General features: G+C 36.1%; 1 protein-coding gene across 1 annotated transcript in view; it reads right to left on the bottom strand.

Moving 5' to 3' along the window:
• The window catches only part of JAKMIP2 (janus kinase and microtubule interacting protein 2), a 168,934-nt gene extending 154,355 nt beyond the window's left edge, over nt 1–14,579 (bottom strand). The window contains exon 1 of the mRNA XM_054694271.1: nt 14,347–14,579. The gene's annotated coding sequence lies outside the window, so the exon portion shown is untranslated. The remainder of the gene's footprint in view (nt 1–14,346) is intronic.
• Between the last annotated feature and the right edge of the window lie 214 nt (nt 14,580–14,793).

The following is a 14,793-nucleotide window of genomic DNA, read 5'->3' as shown; positions in this document are numbered from 1 at the left end:
AACAAAAAATAAACAAAAAATGGGCAGATCTAAATAGATTTTTTTTCCCCAAAGAGAATATACAGATGGCTGACAGACATCATTTTTTATTAGAGAAATGCAAAGCAATATGCACAATGAGATTTCATTTCATGCCTGTAAAAATGGTTTACACCAAGATTGCTAACATTAAGTGCTAGTAAGGATATAATAAAAAGAGTAACCTTTATACACTGTTGGTGGGAACGTAAATTGGCATTCCTTTTTGAAAAAAGCAGGACCCTTCCTCAAAAAAACAAAAATAAAACTAGTATGTGATCCAGCAATCCCACGGAGCATCTGAATATTCATCTGAATAAATGAAAGTATCAGCTCAAAGAGTTATATGCAACAAAACATTTATTGCAGCATTATTTATAATAGATTAGCTATGGGAGCAGCCTAAGGTGCCCATCAAGAGATGACTGTAAAATAATAGGTGCATATACACACAATGGAATATTAATCAAGTGTAAGGAAAGATGAAATTTTGCCAGTTTTAGTAAATGGAAGGAACACAAAGGGACTATGTGAAGAACGAGAAAGATAAACAGTGGATGATTTCACCTGTATGTGCAATGTAAGAAAATAAAGCAAATGCATGGAAAACAAAATAAAAATAAACTAATGGACTTTGATAATTGAACTGAGGTTATGAAGACAGTGATGGTTGGAGGGGGGTCTAATGGATGATGAGAGGTATTTTTTTTTAATTTAAGAGTAGAATTTCTGGGTCACAATGCTGGAGTTTTAACTACATCATTCGGTTTTTAAACTATTTTGTGGTAGATTGTTTTTCTATAACTTTATGAGAACATCCAATGGTGTTTTGTGTAGAGGGCCTGGATCCTGCTCTCCTGCCTTTCCTATCTCTCTTGAGTTCACCAGCATTATCTATGGAAATCAGTTTGCAACCCAGGGAGAACAAGAATTCTATTTTTCCAGAAGCTCTGCAGAGTTACTCTGGATATTTAAATATTTGGGTTTGTAATGATTTAGAAATCTTAGTCATGAAACATTTCATTCAATAATGTTTACCACACTTTGCTACTTCAATAAATTCAATGTTTTTTAGTATATTGGGAAATCATAAAAACTCAATAAAGAAATTTCCATGAAGTTACAACCAGAATTAATTTCTGTTATGATTTACACTAAATTCTTTTTAAAATGTGTATATATGTTCGTATAAATTTTTCTCTTTTAATGAAATTGGGATTAAATTCATCTTTTGGTTTTTGACATTTTTTAAAACTTGAAAGATGTATTATATATATTTTCTTAAGTCACTGAACATTTTTCTACAATACACTTCTAAAAAGGTTTCATTGTATTTCATGGTTGGGATGGCTCACAATATATCACATATATCTGACCTATATAGAGAGAAAAACGAATCAGTTTCAACCTTTTCTCACCTGAAGTTATTCTTGTCAAAATTTCTGACATTTACTATAAGCAAAAAATTAAAACAAAAAGTCTTAAGTAGCACAAATTTGGAACCATCTAAATTATAAGAGCATAGAAAATGTATTGTTCGTAGCATTAAGTGCTAGAATTTGTGCTGTTCAATCTATTTAGCAGTTGAGGAATTTTTCCAATGAAGAAATTCCTTTTATAAAATTGCTCTCTGAATCTCTTTAGAGGAAAATACTCATAGTTTACAGAAGAGTGGGGAAAACAGCACAAAATATTTTCTTTCTTTTTTCTTGCTGTAAGAAGGAAAACTAAGTAATTTTCTTCCATTAAAATCTATTTAACGCCTATTTAAAATTTTGTTTTAAAAAGAGATCCCCAGGGCCTCCCCGGTGGCGCAGCGGTTGAGCACTGGGTTGCGAAGCTGCCCACAGCCTCTGCAGCGCCGGTTCGATCCCCGGCTGCTCCCCGGCCACGAGAGGAGGGTCCCACATGGCGCGCAGACCTCTCCTGCCGCCCGCTGCTCCCCTCAGCAGTGTACTTCGGTCCTTCTGCCTGCTCTGCTCCCCGCTCTGGCTCTGGTGAATTCTCTCACCCTCCCGCGCTTCTGACTGTACCCAGTGCTTGTATAAATAAATAAAAATAATAAATCTTTTAAAAAAAAATAAATAAATAAAAAGAGATCCCCAGATTATACTGTATAAATACATAAAATTCATGCATCATCTCTTAATAGCTACTTAAACACAAAATCTCCAAATGGTTTATTTTGGAGCTAGGATTTTCTTCCTTCTTTCAAAATGTTTAAGAAATCTCACATAAATATTAGTTGTGTTGGCTTTTGTTTTGTTTTGTTTACTCAACTCATAGCATACTTTGCACCAACAGCTCCCATTTTATCTTCCTATTAAAGGAAACTGTGGTTATGTGGACTTGGTTCTTGAATGCAAATTTTAGCAGAGTGTTCACTTCACTTAGCAAGAATTGGACTTGATTAATAGTTAACAACAATAACAACATTAAAAATGTATTTGCCTTTTTACATTTGCCTCATCTAATTTTCAGGAACATAATTAAGTTTACATTACAAGAAGAAAATGGTTCAGTTTCTTTGTTAAGAACAACTTTGGAGTCAGACTGACTCGAGTTCAACATCTGGTTTCACTGCATAAAATAGGGACACTAATACCTTCTTGGTGCAAAGTATGCTATGAGTTGAGTGCAATGCTTGGCATCTAGGCAAGGTAATAAAATAAAAGCCAACACAGCAGCAATAGCTAAAATTTATGTGCGATTTCTTAAACATTTTGAAAGGAATGTCTTAAACATTTTTTTAACCTGCATTTAGTGCAAAAAATAGATTGATGTGTCTCAACTTCTATATACACATAAAATTATTAGGCTTGAGTCACTGAATGAAAGATGTATCTTAGGAGAATATTTGGACTGGAAACTGATTCAAAAACATCCTCGCAACACACATACTAATAATTTAGGTCCATTAGCTAGAAGCCCCAGTGGCCACTTTACAAAACCAAAGACTTGTGATGGGAACTGTGGTGCTATTTATGCATTTCAAGTAAGTGTTACATGTGGTAGTATTCTACTTGGCTTAAATTAAATTTGGCTCTTTTTCCTCTTAAAAACATAAGTTCCTTTTGGACAAGGACCAGGGCTAATAATTCGAAGTCTATAAACACTTTCTATTTTGAAGATCATCAATGAAGCTTCTGTGTCATTGGTTATAATGATAAACATGTGAAACCATTTATTCATACAACCCCCCAAAATCTCTTGCTCTACTTAGCTGTTTCCACATACAAGAACACACCCACTAATTACATGAGAAAGGAATGACGTGGTAAGGATAACCCAAAGACCTTATTTACTTTCATGCCTAAGTTGGGACTTACAGGGTAGGTCAGACCTTCTTTGTCAAAATTTTTGTCACTGTTCACATCAACTGATAAATGTTTGGTTGTTTGGAGGAAATTTTTATAGAACCAAAGTATTCTGAAGTAAAGGAATCTGTGTTAGGGTCTCATCTCTTTACTTAGAGGTTAGGTGATGCTTAATACAGGCAGATGCTCAATATAGTTCAAACTATAATTATCCTAAGGATAATTATAAACAATTTAACATAGTATAATGGGTATAACATCTTACCTCCATACTAAAGTATTACAAATTTGTAACTTGTAAAATAAAGTATTAAACACATATTGTGAAAGAAAACACAAAGGGATATGCAAGGGCTATGACACATAACTGATAGAACGTAAGTGGAACCCCGTGAAACTACAATTATCTTTTGCAGTATCACTATGATTGCCCCGAAATCAAATCAACAGCATTAAATTTCATACACATAGTTTATTTTTTCAAATGATTATCTCCTGGGTTATTCTTTAAAATCATTTTTGTTTCTATATTAGTAAATATAGAACAATGTTTCCTTGAAGAACAAAGCCTAACTGGGAAATAACATGGTGCCGTAAGATGAAAATGGGCTAATTTTGTTACAAAAATCAATGGAACTAGAAGGGGTTATACCAAGAAAATAAGTAAGAAGGAGAGAAACAAATATCAAATGATCTCACTCATACATGGAATATGAAAAAAAAACAAAGCAAAGGAAAAAACCTAAACCAAAACAAACCCAAGAAGTCTGACCGTAGAATTCAAGGGGGAGAAGACCCAAGGGACCATGGTGGAGGATTATGGGTGCTATGGTGGGGTGCGGTAACATACATCTGAAGAGGTGAGAACTGATACCTCTAAATCATACAAAGTATTGAAAAGCACATTACCACAATAAAATAATTTAAAAATAAAGAGTGAAATGGGCCAAACAGGAGACAAATGACAACTGTTCGAAGGGACAAAAGTTATATGACTAAATTATGGAGAGCTAGTTGACACAGCACAAACTATAGAGCACAATACCCACCCCGAGGAATAACCACTGGTCACCTCCAGATGTATTTGCCATGAGATGTGTGCCCAGTAATGCCAGATTTTACTTTCTAAGAGAAAGCAGATATTCAGATGTTGTTTTGAAATGTGAAAGTTATAAAATCTTGGATAAAAGTGTTGGAAGCACATATTGTTGTCAAACACTACACGTTTACAAATACTTCCCTGAACTGGGTCCATTCATAAAACTCCAGTTTTTAACCACTGTGCTACAAAATTAGATAGCTCTTATCTTAATCTCACCTCTGTACTAACTTAACTGGCTTTAGCTAAGAAAGCTAACCTTCAGAATTTCATTGTCCTTTCACAAAGTGGGAAGTACAATGCCTACTTCACCAGGTCTGTTGAAAGGATTGCAAAAAGGCACATAGATGAAAACAGCATAACAGAATACATAATAGGTCCTCAAGAATTTAGACCTTTCCCTTTTTTCTAGATAACTTAGAAAAATTAAAGCTTTCTATTTTCTTCTTTTCATACTTGATGACTCAGAGCATGTCAGATAGTCATTCTTCTTATTAAGATGGTTAGGGCCATCCCATTAATGACTGGAATAGTTTTACTTGAATTTTAAAGAATATTTGAAACTGTTGATATCCCTGTTATAAACAATAGAGATGAGTCAGCAGAAAAATTTCAGACTGACTCAGGGAAAGAGTTTCTTTGCAAAACTACTATCTCCTAGAGAAATGCTTTTCCACGGCATTTAAGGACATCAAGAATGTAGTTAGTGAAAGCACCATGCAAAGTGAGAACTGATCAATTCTGCTTAGATTACAGTTGATTATACAGCCAAAGACAGATGTTCTAAAGCAAGAGGATTATATAAAATAAATTTAGGCAAGTTAGTGTTTCAAACTATATAAATATTAGTGAAAATCCAGTAAGCAAATGATCAGTGACCGACTAGAAATATTTAACTTATCTTTCTTACTACCCTCCAGGGATCTTAGCTAAGTCACTTAGGTTGGATTTTAAAAGAGGCAAATAGAGTAAAAGGAGAAAAGCATAAAATCATACATCACAGCTAAAAGGAACTGGACAATATGTGTAGTCAAGCTATTCAAGATGAGAGAATCAGGAATGTTTACATATGCATTTAGAAACTGGACACTCTTAAATCTATAAAGGATAGAAACTGAAGGTCGCAAGGTGATAAAAGAATCAGTTTTCCTTGTTGCAGGCTGATCTTTTCCCTTCTCTTATTTCAGAGTGTAGCACTGCACCCTGAGGAGGCTAAAATGTGGACAATTCAGCTAAGATGAGAGGAAGATGGGTAAAATGTTCCTTCTATATAAAATTGGAGTGGGGGAATGTGTTCCTTGTTATTTCATTTTTTAAAGATTCATTTGAAGGTTTGATTTTAATAAATACTAATGTTTCAGGTATCTGGCTCAAAATATAAATTCTAAATTTTGCAGATGCTTTTATTAAATAAAATGCTTTAAAAATAAAAGTCATAATTCAAATGTTTTCCTTAATATAACAGAAAACCATATATCCTCTAAAACACAAAACCCATTTCATGGCTAACTCCTACTTAAATTTCTCCTAAAGAGATGCAGGAGTGTCTGTGAAGTGGGAGTAATTCTTTCCTCTGGGTCTAGGTCAAGAGAAGAAAGCAGACGGTGGAGAAAAACCAGCAATTCCAAAGAACCCACTTTCATATCTAAACTCTGTAGGAAATTCTTAACAAAGCAAGTTTGGGTTCTATACTATCTTTAAAACACCCGGGCCTCCCCAGTGGCTCAGCAGGTTAAGCGCAGCGCTGTGAAACTGTCCTCAACCTCTGCAGCACGGGTTCTATTCTGTGGGTTCTATTCCCGGCCCTCCAGGGAAAGTCCCACATGGCGCAGCAATCTCTCTTGCATGCCCGCTGCTCCCCTCAGCTGTGTATTTCGGTTGTCTGCCTGTTCTGTTCCACCTTTTGTCTCTGGTGAATCCTCTTACCCTCCTGCACCTCTGGCCTATACCCCAGCTCTTGTATAAAAATAAATCAATCTTTAAAAAAAAAAAATAAAACACCCAAGGTTGGACCTCCCTGGTGGTACAGGGGTTAAGTCTCAGCACTATCAAGCTATCACCAGCCACTGAAGCACAGGTTCAATCCCCGGCCAGGGAGCTACCCACATGGCACAGCAGATCTCTCCTGTCTCTCCCGCTGCTTCCCTCAGCAGTGTATTTCAGTAGATCTGCCTGTTCTGCTCCCCACTCTGCCTCTGGTGAATCTTCTCTACACCCACCTCCCCCCGAACCTCTGGCCTACACCCCAGCTCTTGTATGCATAAATAAATGAAATCAATCTTTAAAAAAATAAAACACTCAAGGCTTTCTCTCTGTCTTGTCAGTGCCAGTTAGGAAAATTAGCATCTTGTGAATACTCATGTAAATTATACAGAGTTGACTTTTATACAAATACTCCAGCTTGCTAATTATTATATAAAAATTATTGTCAATTGTCTTGCTATTCTTTTAGTGATTTATCAGTGGAATGGCAGAAGATCCTAGATTTTACACAATGCTATTCATTTAAAATAGTCTGTATAGCTGTTTTCATCAGTAGTCTTTTATTTAAAAAAAAAAAAAATTTGTTTTGTGAAACAGGCTTAATACTAGGTGTACCTGACCTATGAATGTAGTTTATGGGCATTAAATATGGATCTGTACTAGTTGAGCTCATTTTGGATGGTATATCTCTCTCAAAACTGCTACACACACACACACACACACACACACACACACACGCCAGATAAGGAATGTGGGTGAGAAACATTGGCTCGGTATACATTATTATTGTGGTTATACTGGATAGCATTTTCTAGGGGAATATTTCCAGTTCAGAACAGAAGGCATGATGAAAATATCACCCTCTTTTCTTAAGCACATGCTCACCAGGCTTTTTTTGAGTCATAATGATCTAAGCAACTTTTTTTTCTTGAAAATAATACCATGAATTGTTTTCCGGCCAGAGAATATCAACTAAACTTAGTCAGACTGGTTTTCTATGGTATTTTAATTGCAGTTGGATTCCAAAATTTCAAGTGATGCAGTAAATGATCTTGATTTAGATGCCAAGTCAAGAAAGGAACTGACTTTTTCCTCACACTTTAGTTCCAGTGTATCAGCAGGTTAGGCACCCATACAGATAGCTGTTCCCAAACGTAGACATTTTTCTATATTTGCCTAGTAATCTCCTCCCTTCCAAGTCAGTTATTCATACTTGATTTCAAAATTGACAAAAACAAGATGTTGCCTTAATTTATCTTTTCAGTAGTGTTACTGCCTCCATTTCTATTTTTTAATTTTTGAACATAGATGAAAGGAATGATTGGCTTATGATTAGTGAATTTACTAGAATGAATGTCTAGAATGGCAAAACAGTTATTAGTGTGCATCTTGCAATTCAATGCTAATAATAATAATAAATTACTAATTAATTTGAATAAATTGCAGTGAATCCAAAGGTATTCCCTAAATGGTGTCGCTATTTCTGACTTGTAATTCAGTTTTGAAAGGGAATAAAAGGAACCACAGAAATGTTCCATCTTTCTTACTTATGTCATCTCAAGTGGTAAATAATTTTTAATGACGGCTTTTTAACATTGATGTTAGCTTTAAGAATTTGATTTTCCTTTATCAAAATTCTGAGAATATCAACACATGAATTTTATTTTTACAAGCAAAATGAAAGGATAAGAATTACAGTCTAAAGAACTCCTTATAGAGAGCTCTTCTACAATCTTAGGCCAAACAAAGCTTCAGGGGACCATCTATTAATTTACACATTCACCCAGTATTTATTGAGCACATATGTTGTGAAAAGACATTACTAATTAGTGAACAAAACAGTTTTATTTTCTCTTTTCACAAAGCTTACAATCTAGTGTCGGGTAGGGGAAATCAAGTAAGCAAACAAATAGTTCCATAATTACAACTTTTGATAAATGCTATGGAGGAAACAAACAGGGTGCAGATAGTACTAGAGGAGACATACCTAGGGAAAATTCTGCAAGGAGCTCAAACTTAAAGTATAAGAATCCATCAATTCATTTTTAAAAAGGGAAAATCTCAGATGATTGGGATTTCATTTTAAAATTATATGCATGTTTAAGGAATAGAGTGCAAACATGAGATGCCAAAAATATATTTTGGTTTATTCCAAGAAGTCACACGGGGGCCTCCCTGGTGGCAAAAGGGGTTAAGACGCAACCTATGAAGCTATCCTCAGCAACTGCAGCAGGAGATGGAGCCCCGGCCAGGAAGGTGACATGCAGGAGGAGTTCAAGCCCCAATCCGGCACAGCAGATCTCTCCTGACTTGCCCACTGCTCCCCTAAGCCATGTATTTCAGTCAATCTGCCTGTTCTGTTCCCCACTCTGTCTCTGGTGAATCCTCTCACCCCACACACCTCTGGCATGTACCCCAGTTCTTGTATGCACAAATAATGAAATTTTTAACAAAAAAAGTCATGTGACAATTAATATATGTAGTTTAAAAATGTCCTCTGAAAGGATGTGAGTTGATCACAGAGGTTAAGACTGCAGAATGCCTCTACTATCCTGAGGAAAAACAGCAAGATTCTGAAAGATTTGTTTGTTCTTTAATTGCTGCTGATGCATTTAATTGCTGTTGCTAGCATATGAAACTGATAAAACTCCTAGTGATCAAACAGAGATTTCACTGACTTGGACTAAAAACTCATTCATTATCAGCAGACAAGAGCTGAATGGGGTTAATTTAATACCCATTGTGAGATACAATGGCAGGTCAGGGTAACACATCTCATATTTCTTGAAAATAATGCTTGACTCACAGCTGCTGTAAATCAAGCAGGATCTACCTGTATCATGAGAGGTATTTAAAGGCAAAGTGTAAAGATCTCCAAATGGAGAAACACATCTTGAATTTCAAGAAAACTGCACAGAGATTAATAAAACTAGTACAGATATATTTTACTGACACAGAAAGGTGGCTAAAAAGAAAAGAACAATACAATAATACTTGGAGTCCCATTTACAAAACTGTGTCTGAGTGTGTAATACTAGCAGTAATTATTTCATGATAGTAGGCTGATGGGTAACTTTCATTTGATATATTTCTGTGTTATCGTTTTGTTCTCACAATGAGAATGTATTATTTTAATATAAAAAGACTTTAAGAGGGCCTCCCCGGTGGCACAGCGGTTGAGCACTGGGTTGCCAAGCTGCCCGCAGCCTCTGCAGCGCCGGTTCGATCCCCGGCTGCTCCCCGGCCACCAGAGGAGGGTCCCACATGGCGCGCAGACCTCTCCTGCTGCCCACTGCTCCCCTCAGCAGTGTACTTCTGTCCTTCTGCCTGCTCTGCTCCCCGCTCTGGCTCTGGTGAATTCTCTCACCCTCCAGCGCTTCTGACTGTACCCAGTGCTTGTATAAATAAATAGATAGATAGATAGATAGATAGATAGATAGATAGATAGATAGATAGATAGATAGATAGATAGATAGATTGAATGAATGAATAAAGATTTTTAAAAAATCTAAAATTCAATGGTATTGCTGAATATTGATTTAAAGCAGAATGTATAAGAAAGCAGTCAAATTGAAGTATACTTTGCTAATGATTAATATCATTTTTCACCTTTAAGAACATGTAGGCGGGGAGCTATTGTGGACATATAGATAGGAGTTTTTCAAGGTCCAGTACTTACAGGAAATTTAATTTGGTCTGCAGCACAGGAAAAAAATTATGCTATTCCCAACCTGTACATCATTAAAGATTAAAATACACAGTCATGAAATAAATGCAGGTCCATCCAATAAATGTTTTATTCCCTCCTAGACAAAAGTTCTATGCTTTTCTGAAATAGCAAGAATTCCAGATTTTCTTCAGGATAATTTTTGTATGTACATTTTAATAATTTTTTGGCTGATGTACTCTGTACATATACTTAGGATGTCTGGCAATTCAATAAGGCCAAAGAGCATATCATGGCACCTAAAATATTCAAATAAAATAAGGCACACTTACTGTAGATTCATTATATTTTAAATTTTAAATTGGCAAGTTATTCTGTTAAATTTTCTAACATGGCACATCTAGGCTCATGATATTTGGGATCCAGGCCCAGTTAGACCATTTACCAAACACAAATTTGAACAAGTCCAATCTCTCTCAGACTGTTTCCATTTACTTAAAAATAACTATGATGATACTGGCTTTACTGGCATGATGAAATTGTTGATAATATAAGATGAAAAATAAAGACTGTAAAATGACTTTGAGATCTAGAAAAGATATTAATATAAGGTATAATGATGGTAGCAATTACAGTGATATTGTTTTTGTCATGAATTATTTCACATGTGTATATCTTATATCCCCCAAGGAAATTCTATGTTGCTAGCATATGCAAATTGTGTTAATCATATAAGAGCTCTACAAATAGTTGTTGGTCCTTGATTAATTCATCCTGTTTGCAAACACATTATTACTTGATATAATAGCTGGGGTACATAAACAAAAGAAATTGTAACTGACCTCCAAAGTTAGACTCAAGTATAAATCTGGCTTATTTCCATAAAAAATTATTTTTCAATTATTTATGATGGAACTTCTCTGATAAATTTGGTTCTTTTAAGGCTCTAACCATGGAAAACAAAGGATTCATCTTTTCATGACTCAATGAGAAATGAAGAAAAACATTTTTCACTCTGCAGATATTTTTAAAGTCATCTTGATGGAGATTTGAAGCATGTACATAAAATTGAAGTGTGGTCTGAGGTCACTTAAAGAAGTAAGGAATATCCTATATCACAGTTAGATAATCTGTGTTTTACTTCAATTAAAACAGTGAGATAATCTGTGTTTTACTTCAATTAAAACAAGTTTTAATTTCAAGATAGTGGTTGAGAAAAGGATAGTTAATATAATTTGTTAAAGAATATATTTAAACAATAACTTCCATGTGGACTTATACATGTTTTGTCTTTTCTAACATCAACTTGATGGTTCTTGAATTATTTAGTATCTAGACCCCACTAAATCCCATTTCATCTTTCAAAATTAGCCATACAGAAGGGAATAATTTCAATATGGCTATTAGGCATCATACTTCAGAAAGTTGCTGAGAAAGAACTCTTAGGAGGAGGGCAGTGTTCAGTTTCCCACATCCCGACAGGATAACATATACATTTCTCCAGGCAGATGATCAATCAAATCCTTTAAATATATCCATATTCTGTAATTTAGCAGCCCATTACAAAATGGAGTCTTACTGTTATAGGTTTAGAAGTACCTGATGTTAAAACAACTAAAACATATTCCTACATGGAAGGTTTACTTTAGAAAAAGCCTGAGAAGTTCTTGGGAAGGAATCTAGTCCGTTCCAAATAGGTGGGTGTGTAGGTGATAATTTTGGAGAATTTGATGAAAGAAAAATGTATTGCTTTCTCTGGTTACACAGTTGACTACTGAAATTTGCTATCAGAAAGTTCTATATTTTATATTTCCATTTTCAGACTCCCCAATGAAGTTGAAGCCCATTGACCATAATTTGGGTTACAAAAATAGCACTAAGCAAGGCCCTATTTAAAAATCATCAGCTCTTTGTCTGTTTGTCCCCAAATGAAATAATCTTAGTTTTATGCTTTCTGAAAGAATTCAACTTAGAGTCCTGTAAATATAGTCACTTTTCTATGGCCTCTCAGCAAAGGCCATATAATTGTCTCAAGTTATAGATCAAAAACTAGACTTGTATTCCCATCAGGACCTGAAACATGTTATTGATTGTCAGTTCTAACCCTTGGTCTATAGTGATTTGACTCCATTCCAGCCACACCAACTTCACTTAAAACATCATATCCCAGTGAAAACTCAATACAAAGGAAATAAAGTTCCAAGATAACAGTTTTTATTGCATGAAACAGGTTCAACTTCTATATATCTTAATTTTTTAAAACACTGTAGATATATCTAAAATTTTAACTTTCAGAAGTTAAAAGTTATAATTAAAATATTTAGGATGCAGGTTAGAAAAATCTTCGTATGACACAAAGGCCTAGTATCTCTATCCTTATTCTACTTTATGTTGTCGCTAAAATTAGGCACTTGGTGCCATGACTTTATAGAGTTGTGAGTCTACATAAAATACAACATGCCACGAGCAAATTAAATCCATTCTTCCATTAAGTCGCTGAAGAGCCTTCTCATGTATAAACCAAACAGGACATTAATTCTCAGAGAAATTAAACTATAAAACTGATACAAATATATGTTGAAATTTTAAATAAAGGGAAGCGGGGTGTCAAATCAAATGGGGGGATAGAAAAAAATATTGCTATTTTACATTGTAAAAAATACTTGCAGTGACAGTGATACTATATTGCTAGCGAAGAGATTGATGGATAAAACCGGTCCATATGGTGAGTGTAATATTACTAACACACTTTTACCTGCAAGGATTTTTCTGGCTTTAATTCAATGAAATCCATTATCCTGGGTGGTAATGGAGCCGCGTACCCTACTCATCTAAGGCATCTTTAGTCTCCTGAGCTGCCTTAAAGCTTTGAGATAATAAAAGGTCAAGCAGATCCCAGTAAACATTTTTAAACTACAATATCCTCCACACCCCCCCCACACACACACCCAATTCCAGCTTTAAGCTGTACATTCTAGTACTGAGCTTTGCTCACTCTCTTGTTTGATTTTGTTGTATAAGCAAGCTAATTGGAAATGGCTAGGGTAGTCAGGAACACCTAGATTTTTAAAACAATTCCACTTCCTACTTAATCACCTAAAGAAGTAGACCCATCATACAGCATTTGAGAGAATTGTAAGATGGTGTCTGGATACTGAAGGAATGAAGGAATGAAGAGCAAAGAGCAGAACTATTAGACAAAATGAATGCATTTCACCTTCCAGCTCATCTGTGCTTCCTGAGACACACAGGCACAAACAAGAAAGGGTTTAGGTGGGATTTCAAGAAAACTGAATTGTTTCAACATTCATCTGGCAAGATCCTGTACACAAAATAACACCACAAGCCACCTCCCTTCCATCATTATAAATTCAGGGCTCTCGAAGCATCCCCCACAAATGCAATTAAAATAAAGAAAAGAGGCAGGCTATAAATTCACATCTACAGCTATGATACAGATTAAATGATAGGCATCTGTCCTAATTGGTCACAATGAAACTAAGGGACAATAACAAGAATAAATCTCACATTAATCCAAATGAAGCCAATGAATAATAATACAAACCAGAAGCATAGTTTGAAAAAAATATGTAATTACCTCCAAGCATGCAAGGGCATTTATAAGCCATAAAAATGATTGCAAAGCGCACTCTGCATATAAATATGTTTCAGAAATGCTAAGAAACATGTGTATATATGACATGCATATTCATAGGGAATATGTTTGTACTTCACAATCAAATCTATAAACTAAAAATGAATCTCTGTACCCCTCAAATGATTCTATACATTAGAATATGAAATAGCGTGCTAAATTCTGAAGCCACCTTTTCTTAGCAACGAGAGAAATAAAGCAGAACCACCTTATAATTAGGCCGAGAAGCTTGAGAGGCCAAATGTGTTTTTGAGGAGGCCCAACCCCGTATGTGAGAGCTGCAAATGGACTGATTCCTTTCAAAAACACCCATTTCTTGTTAGCGTTTTCCACCACCATATTCTGTTGCTAACCAGGGTTCAGTGTGCATCTGAGCCAGTGCAAGATAAAATCAGAACACCATTTTTTTTTTTTTTTTTTTTTTTTAACACAAGGGGTTGCCTTCTCTCTTCCTGGCAACCTTCCTCTCTCTCCATCCCCATCTCTGTCTCCACATCTTCCTCTCCTACTCGCAGGAGTCATTGTTCAAGCGCAGGCCACAAATATATACACAGATCATTTACTAGCAAGCTAAACTAAGAAGATAGAACCACTGTCTCTTGCTTACCATGCTGAGACCTGAAGAAGCTGTTGAAAGGAGGGAGAGATGCAAACTGAATCCATTTTTCTGGTGACCGAGTAGGTTGCAGCCTCCGAACCCAACATCAGCAGCGGCTGGGGGGCTTTTTTCCCCTCCCTCTCTGGTTGCCGACGGTGCGTATAGGAACCACCCTTCCAGCCCCACTAGAGTATCAGCATAGAGGCGACAGCAGCAGCAGCATCACCACTTGGCCTCCTCCCTCTCGGAGGATGGGGTGAGCTCAGAAGCAGCCAGGAACTTGCAGCAGACACCTCCTCTGGCTCCTCCTCTCCTGCCCCCTCCCCCACAGCCCCACCCCTGCGGCGGTAGAGGCTGCCTGCCCCGGCAGCTGCTGGTTGTCATGGCAATGACCAATAGTAAGCCACCAGACTGAGGGGGAGGGGAGGTGGGGGAAACGAGCTGCAGGGACTGGAG

Source organism: Talpa occidentalis, unplaced genomic scaffold, assembly GCF_014898055.3.
Source record: "Talpa occidentalis isolate TD23 unplaced genomic scaffold, MPIMG_talOcc4v2.1 talOcc4.13, whole genome shotgun sequence".
In the NCBI taxonomy this organism is placed as follows: Eukaryota; Metazoa; Chordata; class Mammalia; order Eulipotyphla; family Talpidae; genus Talpa; species Talpa occidentalis.
Note: the sequence above shows the minus strand (reverse complement) of the source record. Positions and strands in the feature narration are given on the sequence as shown.